Source organism: Eschrichtius robustus, chromosome 6, assembly GCF_028021215.1.
Source record: "Eschrichtius robustus isolate mEscRob2 chromosome 6, mEscRob2.pri, whole genome shotgun sequence".
Lineage (NCBI taxonomy): Eukaryota > Metazoa > Chordata > Mammalia > Artiodactyla > Eschrichtiidae > Eschrichtius > Eschrichtius robustus.
In genome coordinates, this window is record NC_090829.1 from 40,409,733 (window position 1) to 40,418,382 (window position 8,650).

Genomic DNA, 8,650 nt, shown 5'->3' on the forward strand with positions numbered 1-8,650 from the left:
GGCCTTATGGATTTTCTGGAGTGTGGGGAGGTTCGATGGGATGAGAACCAAGTAATGTCTGCTGGTATGGGGGTACTGGGCAGTTGAGGGTGAGGTGAGGAGAAGGAGGGGAGAGGAGAAGGACATCCTCTCTGGTGCAGAAGAGGGATCAGGTGGTATGGACCTTGGGTGCAGGACATGGGAGGCTCTCCTTGAAGATGAAAGTTGAGCTGTCCTTGGGCAATGACTCAGTTCCAACATGACTTCCATTGGTTCTCAGGCCTCAGAGACCCCAGCTCTTTCCATCTCCTTTGCCCCAGTTGCTCCCCTTTCACCTAGTCCTCTTGAGTCCTGCCCTTCCCTCTGCCGTACAAATTCTCCTCTATTCTCTTCTTCCATAGCAGAACTTATTGGCAAGACATCTCCTACCCCCCGATTTTTTCCTAAAACTTCCCAAGGTCAGGAATCAAACCTTCAAGGGGACTATATTTCCTTTCATTCTTCAACTGCAGCAAAAGAGAAGACAGAACATTTCCATTTCCATATTAAAACAGATTAGTACATTGATAATCACACACTTAGACACAAATAATTATGGTAAGAAGCCAGTGAGCTTTAGTGGAGGCAGATGGAAAAGTCCATGAGGGCAAAGAGGAGGGAGCCAGAGGTGAGTGCAGCCTTCCCTGGGGGAATGATATTGGAGCTGGGTCTTGGCAGATGTGTGGGATATTGAGAGAGAATTCCAGGTGGAAAATAGACTTACATGGAGCCTCAGAGGAAAGAGCTTTGGGCAGCCTGGGGTGGATTCTGTGGGGGAATGGTGGGTGCTGAGGCAGGGTGGCTCTGGAAGAGCCAGATTGTGATCAGCTGTGTAAGATGTGCTAGGGAGTTGGGTCTTGACCTTCCAGGCAATGGGAAACTATTACCTAAATCTCACAGAGGCACCCATTCCTGCCCTCCCTCTAAATCAGTCTAGATGTTAATAGCATTCCTTAGCCTCACAATAAATTTGCGGTCATCCTGCCAACTTGGGCTCACCCCGAGAATCTAGTGACCAGCTGTCATCTAGTAAATGAACCACACGTTTAGCAGGAAAGGCTCTGCGTCCTCTCATTCCTCCCAGCCTGTCTAGTTAGTCAATACTTGTATATCAACAGAGAGCTGAAGAAAAAGAAGGGAAGATAAATTAAAGTTGTTGAGTAAGATGGAACCTTCAGATTCATGGAGGCCTTAGAGGGAAAAGCAAAGTCTAATCGACATTTCTTATCCTCTTGGCTTGGCTCAGGTGATGAATGAAAATGAATTGATGGAAAGAGATGACAGGGCCTGGTGCTCACAGATTGATGAACTCCTGCCATGCTTGTCCGCTCACTTTCCTGAAAAATGAGGAGTTGGCTTCACTTTTTCCTTTGTTTTCCTCTTGCTGTCAAATCATTTTAAAAAATCATTAAAAAAATGGATTAGACTTATCACTTGTCCTGCCATGTTGGTCAAGACAGTAAGTTTAAATCCAAAAATAGTTTTAAGATTTAAGTAATCCATTTAGAAGTAATGCTAAAAAGGTTAAAATTTACCAGGAAAGACATACAAACATTAAACTTTTACCCTTTTAGGATATCAACTGGGGGGATATTTATCCTTTCAGGTCTCACTTTATCTACACAGTTTCTGTCTTGAAACCATCCTGGAGCCTTGCAGGCCTGACCTGACGTATTTACTGTGGTGAAGCTTCTGTAAATCTCATCTGCTGATGGGCACAGCCGGCTATGGCCTAGGTGAGTTATTATGTATGTGAGAGTGAAAATGAACTGCTCACTTGAAGGGCACAAATGTTGGGAGTTACCTGAGGGCATTTTGAAAATGGCAAGTGTCTGTAACTGTGATTTCAAAAAGGACATCTCATTTAATTAAAGGCAATAGGCATCACATTAAAGTTGTAAATCATGTGCATGGAATTTCATTTAGAATTCTGGCTGAAATTTCATTTAGGGTATTTACCTGGACATTTGAATCTGGGTGGCGTGAGAGATGCCTCTAGAGTCTATTTTTAAAGGCAGTAAGCCATCCTCTTCCATTTTAGTAACTCCTAAACTTTCCTGACAGAACTTCTCCCCAGCCTTCCCTCTGCTGTTGATTTCTCCTTCTGATGGCTGGGGGCCAGGTGCTGTCAATGTTAGGGTGAAGGCAGACATGTAGTCGACTAAGGGCCATCATTGGTGGTGGTGGGTACGAAGCCTAGGGGTAAAGAAAGAGGTATTGCTGTTTCTGTTTTTCTTTTTTTCCTTTTCCCTTCCATTTCCTTTCCTTTCTTCTTTCTTTTTTTCTGTCCTCTGCCACTTCAAAAACAACATTTATCAAATAGAGTGAGGGAGACCTGATTTGTAATTCACGTAAATTCATGATGGTTTTGTGGGCCTTGGGAAGCTGAGATTCACAGATTGCACTAAGGTCTTTTACTAGAAAGGGTAGGCAATTGCTGTGGTGGGGGAGTGGTGTCATTGCAGGTTCTGCCCTTATTTAGAATCCTGGCATCTTAGAATCTCACATGCCTGGGCTCACACTTGCCATTTGGATTCAGTAATTTTGAGTGGGTGAGCCCAGAAATCTGATTTTAAGCAGACATTCCAGGTGATTATTTTTTAATAGAATGTTTATTTATTAAAATTTTTATTATCATAGAAAAACTCAAGTAGCCACAAAAATAAGTTGAGTAATGAACTTCCATGTATCCATGACCCACTTCCATCAATTATCAATATTTTTCATTTCATTTATGTACCCATTAAAAATTTTAAAACCAATCCAGACAGTAGGTTATTTCATGAGTAAATATTGAACTATTCATCTCCAACAAATGTTTTTGTTTGTACCTACGACTATGGCATGTCATACCCAACAAAATTAGTAATTCTATAATATCAATTAATACTCAATCCATTTTCAAATTTTTCTATGTCAAAAATGCCTTTCTGTGGTTGGCTTGTTTAAATCTATTCAAACTAGGGTTTTACATTGCAGTTGGATGGTCTTTGTCATAAATCTGTTTATTCTGTGTGACTCCCTAGTTTTTTAAGACATTGATTTGTTAGAGACCTTCTCCAAATTTAATGTGCATGTGAATCACCTGTGGATCTTGTTTAACTGTTGATGCTGACTCAGCAGATCTGAGTTAGGTCTGAGATTCTACATTTCTAACCATCTTTCAGGTGATGCTGAAGCTGCTGAGGGCTGGGGAGACAGGGGGCCATACTTTGAGTAGCAAGGCTATAAGAATATCCCACATTCTGGATTTGGCTGAGTCCACCCCTTGGTGTTGTAGAATTTGTTCTAACCCCTGTGTTGTCTGTAAATGGGAGTTAGATTTTAGATATAGAGGCTTGATTTAGATTCAGTTTCAATTTTTAAAAATTTGGCAAGAATTTTTTAGTACTTGAAGTCATCTACTTCTTATTGTATCATATATTTTATCATAGAAAGAGACATGCAATGTTCTATTATTCCATTTTTAGTGATGCCAAGGTTGATTAATGGGTTAACTCAGAAGTGATTCTGATTCAGAAATTCCATGAATGACAAAATGAGAAACTGCCTTGAAATAAGATTTTGGTTAAAAATGGTGGCAATATCTTCTGTTTATTATGTGCTTATTATGTGTCAGGCACTATTTTAAGTATTTAAATATATTAAATTACTTCATTCTAACAATAACCCTAGGAGGTAGGTACTATTATTAGTTCCCCATTTAAAATAGGGAAACTGAGTCTTGGAGGAGATGTTAACTAACTTGCCCAAGATCACACAGCTAGTAGCTGGCAAAGCAGGATTCAAACCTAAGCAGTTGGGTGCTATTTGCTGCCTGTCAATTAAAATACGAAAGTCTTGGGGGTGAGGGTAACTATTGTTTATACCACCTGACCTGACTAGTTGGCCCATTTATATTCTGCAATCTGGTATCAATTTATACACATTCATATAAACAGATTCCCCTTGTCTTTTCCAGAGTAGGTTTTGATAAGGGGGGAGGAGAAAGATGGCAGTGAAGTTGGAAGTGGAAGAATAAATAGGAAAGAATTAAGCAAGAGGGTAGGAGAAGCAGAGAGGAAAGGGGGACACTCAGTGCTGGGAAGGATAGGATATAGGTCACGTCTACCTAATTCAAATCTGTTGATAGCTCAGACCATGCCCTGACCTGCTGTGTAAATTAGCCAACTGCAAAGTTAGAGGGAACACAGTCCACACAAGACCACTCTTACTTCTGGAATTAACTGTGAGTTTGGAGGGAGTTCCAAAACCACCCTCATGTTTGATAACTTTCTAAAGGGACTCACAGAACCCACTGAAACCATACTTGCATTTATGGTTTATTACAGGGAAGGTTACAGATTAAAATCAGCCAAGGGAAAAGATGCACAGGGAGGGCAGAGTCCAGGAAAAGAACCCAACATGGAACTTGAGTCATCCTCTCTCCATGGAGTCAGGATAGCATTATTCTTCTGGCATCCACGTGTGATAATACACATGGAGTAGGGAAGCTCACATGAGTCTCGACATTCAGAGTTTTCAGGGGCTTCCATGATGCAGGTGTGATTGATTGCTCACAGGGTTGGTCTCAGTCTCTGATCTTCAGCCCTTCTGGAAGTTGACTAGCACCACTGATACCAAAGCCCCAGTCCTAAAGCGTAGTGTTAATACCTAATGTGGCCAGCCTCCACCCTGTGGCTACCTGGTGTGGCCAGCACTTACTCAAAATCACATTGTTGGGCTATCCTACGTGATCCAAGGCCAAGGCGAACAAAGATACTCCTATGAGACATGACATTCTAAGGGCTTAGAGATTATATCCCAGAATCCAAGGGCAAAGGGCAGACCTCTTTTAACCTCTTTTTGAGCAAGGTTAAATTTTTTACTATACACCTATCATTATAGCAGGAGAGGAGGCCATAACCTGCTCTCCAGGGGTACCACTTGGGGTTCCTCAGGAGCCAGTTTATCCTCCTTAGGGAGTGAAAGACCATTCTTGGGCTTGTTCCAGAGTTAGCCTAACACATGTGGGTGGGGAGAAGATGAGCCGTGTGAGAGGAAGGATTTTCCTTCTTTGTGTCCCCATTCTGTTAGCACGTTAGGCAAGTGGTGTGTGTAAACATTGGGTGAACATTGCATATTCTATATTTAATAAGTTAATTTTTCTCAGAGGGCCTGAGATACTAAGCCAAAGAAAACCAATGCCATAGTTGATCTTAGCAAAAGTGACGAAAAGAAATGATTAGGCTTGAGTTGAGGGATTATAAAATTAATGGACATTGTGGAATCTTAGTTTCCTACTGAACCCTCAGAAAAGTGGTGATGTTGATTTTACAACTGGAATTAAAAAGAACTCAAGGTCACTTAACTCTTCCTCTTGCCTACTAGAACTTCACTTAGTCATCTCAGGCAGACAGCAACCTCTCCTAATTTCAGAAACTCTCAGGGGAATCTGTTAGATGGGGTTCTTTGTCACCCTATCAGAGATAACTGCAAAAATGTGCATTAACCATAGGCCATTGAGCAGATACTCCACTGCCTGCTAGGGTAGTAGCATTTCGGCACCCAGATGGAAAGTTTTATCCTAAGCATCTGCCTTTGACCAGCGGAGGGAGCTTTGATGATGGATCCTTATCAGCAGAAACATTGTTTTACTCATCTGCATTCTCAATGCCCAGCCCAGGGCCTGGCAATCAATAGGCATTGCCTGAGAGCCTTCAAAAGGAACCCTGAACATAATGGTTCCTATGTAAAGACCTACTGTGTCCAGGTTAACCTTAATTTGGAAAACTCTTTTTAAAAACGTATTTTATTAATTACTTAAGTAATCCAGACTATGCAGAAAAAAAAACAAATGGACAAAGTTAAAACAAAACAGAAAGCCTGTCATGGCATAAAATGCTGGGAAATAGTAGTTTTAATTTGTTCTCAAGGTGCTGAAGTATCACTGAAATAATAGCCAATTGAGGGGCTGACAGGAAGAAAAAGAGGAGAGAATGAAAAAATTAATAACATAATGAACATAATAGAATTATTAATAAAACTTATTAGCTTAATTAGATTAAAATAACAATTATTATTTATTTATTTTTAGTTCTAAGAAACCTATTAAGTGATAGGGCATTTTAGCCTTCTTGGTACTTTTATTAAAAAAAAAAATTTTGGGCCTGGCGCCGGAAGAGAAGACGGCCCCCCTCTCTCGGCCTGGCCATCTTGTGGGAAGAGCTGAAGCAGGCGCTCTTGGCTCAGCGCGGCCCGCTGCAATCCGTGGAGGAACGCGCCGCCGAGCCACCATCGTGCCTGGGCACTTACAGGAAGGCTTCGGCTGCGTGGTCACCAACCGATTCGACCAGTTATTTGACGACGAATCGGACCCCTTCGAGGTGTTGAAGGCAGCAGAGAACAAGAAAAAAGAAGCCGGCGGGGGCGGCGTTGGGGGCCCTGGGGCCAAGAGCTCAGCTCAGGCCGCAGCCCAGACAAACTCCAACGTGGCGGGCAAACAGCTGCGTAAAGAGTCCCAGAAAGACCGCAAGAACCCGCTGCCCCCCAGCGTCGGCGTGGTTGACAAGAAGGAGGAGACGCAGCAGCTCGTGGCGCTTAAGAAAGAAGGAATAAGACGCGTTGGAAGAAGACCTGATCAGCAACTTCAGGGTGAAGGGAAGATAATTGATAGGAGACCAGAAAGGCGACCACCTCGTGAAAGACGACTCGAAAAGCCACTTGAAGAAAAGGGTGAATGAGGAGAATTTTCAGTTGATAGACCGATTATTGACCGGCCTATCCGAGGCCGTGGTGGTCTTGGAAGAGGTCGAGGAGGTCGTGGACGAGGAATGGGCCAGGGAGATGGCTTTGATTCTCGTGGCAAACGTGAATTTGATAGGCGTAGTGGAAGTGATAGATCTTCTTTTTCACATCACAGTGGCCTGAAGCATGAGGACAAGTGTGGAGGTAGCGGATCTCACAACTGGGGAACTGTCAAAGATGAATTAACAGAGTCCCCCATATACATTCAGAAACCAATATCTTATAATTGCAGTGACTTGGAGCAATCAAATGTGACCGAGGAAACACCTGAAGGTGAAGAACATCCAGTTGTGGACACTGAAAATAAGGAGAACGAAGTTGAAGGAGTAAAGGAGGAAGGCCCAAAAGAAATGACTTTGGATGAGTGGAAGGCTATTCAAAACAAGGACCGAGCAAAAGTAGAATTTAATATCAGAAAACCAAATGAAGGTGCTGATGGGCAGTGGAAGAAGGGATTTGTTCTTCATAAGTCAAAGAGTGAAGAGGCTCATGCTGAAGACTCGGTTATGGATCACCATTTCCGGAAGCCAGGAAATGATATAACATCTCAGCTGGAGATCAATTTTGGAGACCTTGGCCACCCAGGACGTGGTGGCAGGGGAGGACGAGGCGGCCGTGGGCGTGGTGGACGTCCAAACCGTGGCATCAGGACTGACAAGTCAAGTGCTTCTGCTCCTGATGTGGATGACCCAGAGGCATTCCCAGCTCTGGCTTAACTGGATGCCATAAGACAATCCTGGTTCCTTGTGGACCCTCTTCTTTGAGGCTTGCATGCTTAAGGATCCCAAACGACTAAGAAATTAAAAAAAAAAAAAAAAAAAAGACTGTCATTCATACCATTCACACCTAAAGACTGAATTTTATCTGTTTTGAAAATGAACTTCTCCTGCTACACAGAAGTAACAATATGGTAGTCAGTTTTGTATTTAGGAAATGTATTGGTAGTGGGGATGTTTTCATAATTTTCAGAGATTATGCATTCTTCATGAATACTTTTGTATTGCTGCTTGCAAATATGCATTTCCAAACTTGAAATATAGGTGTGAACAGTGTGTACCAGTTTAAAGCTTTCACTTCATTTGTGTTTTTAAATTAAGGATTTAGATGTTCCCCCTATTACAAACTGGTTTTAAATATTGGACATAATAGCAGTTTTAATACCTGCTTTGCATTTTCACACATGGTCAACTGGGACATGTAAACTTTGATTGTCAAATTTTATGCTGTGTGGAATACTAACTACTTTATGTATTTTAACTTAGTTTTAATATTTTCATTTCTGGGGAGAAGGTCTTTTTTCACTTCTCATGATAGCTGTTATATATGCTAAATCTTTATATACAGAAATATCAGTACTTGAACAAATTCAAAGCACATTGGTTTATTAACCCTTGCTCCTGCATGGTTCATTAGGTTCAATTTATAATTGATTCACAATTTCAATTACATTTACTTTTAAAATATGTCACTTTCCCATTTTAAAAACCAATCTAGACACCTTACTGGTGAAAGTTGTTTAAGCTACTTATTGTTGATAGACACATACTGTCAAGTGAAGTAGTTTTATGGGTGTTGGGTTTTTCCTCCTCCAGTAGGGTGGGTGGAACAAGTTACTTTGGCTAATGCATAATACTTAAACTGCTCTGTAAAGTAAGTGGCCATTCAGTATGATTTGTATGTGTGAAAGGTCCCAAATCAAAATTGTACATCCATAATCAACCCTTCAACCCTTGTTCTAAAGAAACCAAAGGGCACTGGTTAGTATGGTAAGGGGGGAGGTATGTTAATTTTTGGAATTTGGAAAGCAGACAACTTTATAAGGTTGGAACAGCAGCACCATCCATGA

The 8,650-nt window shown here is 41.7% G+C and overlaps 1 pseudogene; it reads left to right on the plus strand.

Annotated features, from left to right (window-relative positions):
* Window positions 1–238: 238 nt before the first annotated feature.
* On the plus strand, window positions 239–8,061 carry LOC137765859 (SERPINE1 mRNA-binding protein 1 pseudogene; annotated as a pseudogene).
* Window positions 8,062–8,650: the final 589 nt, after the last annotated feature.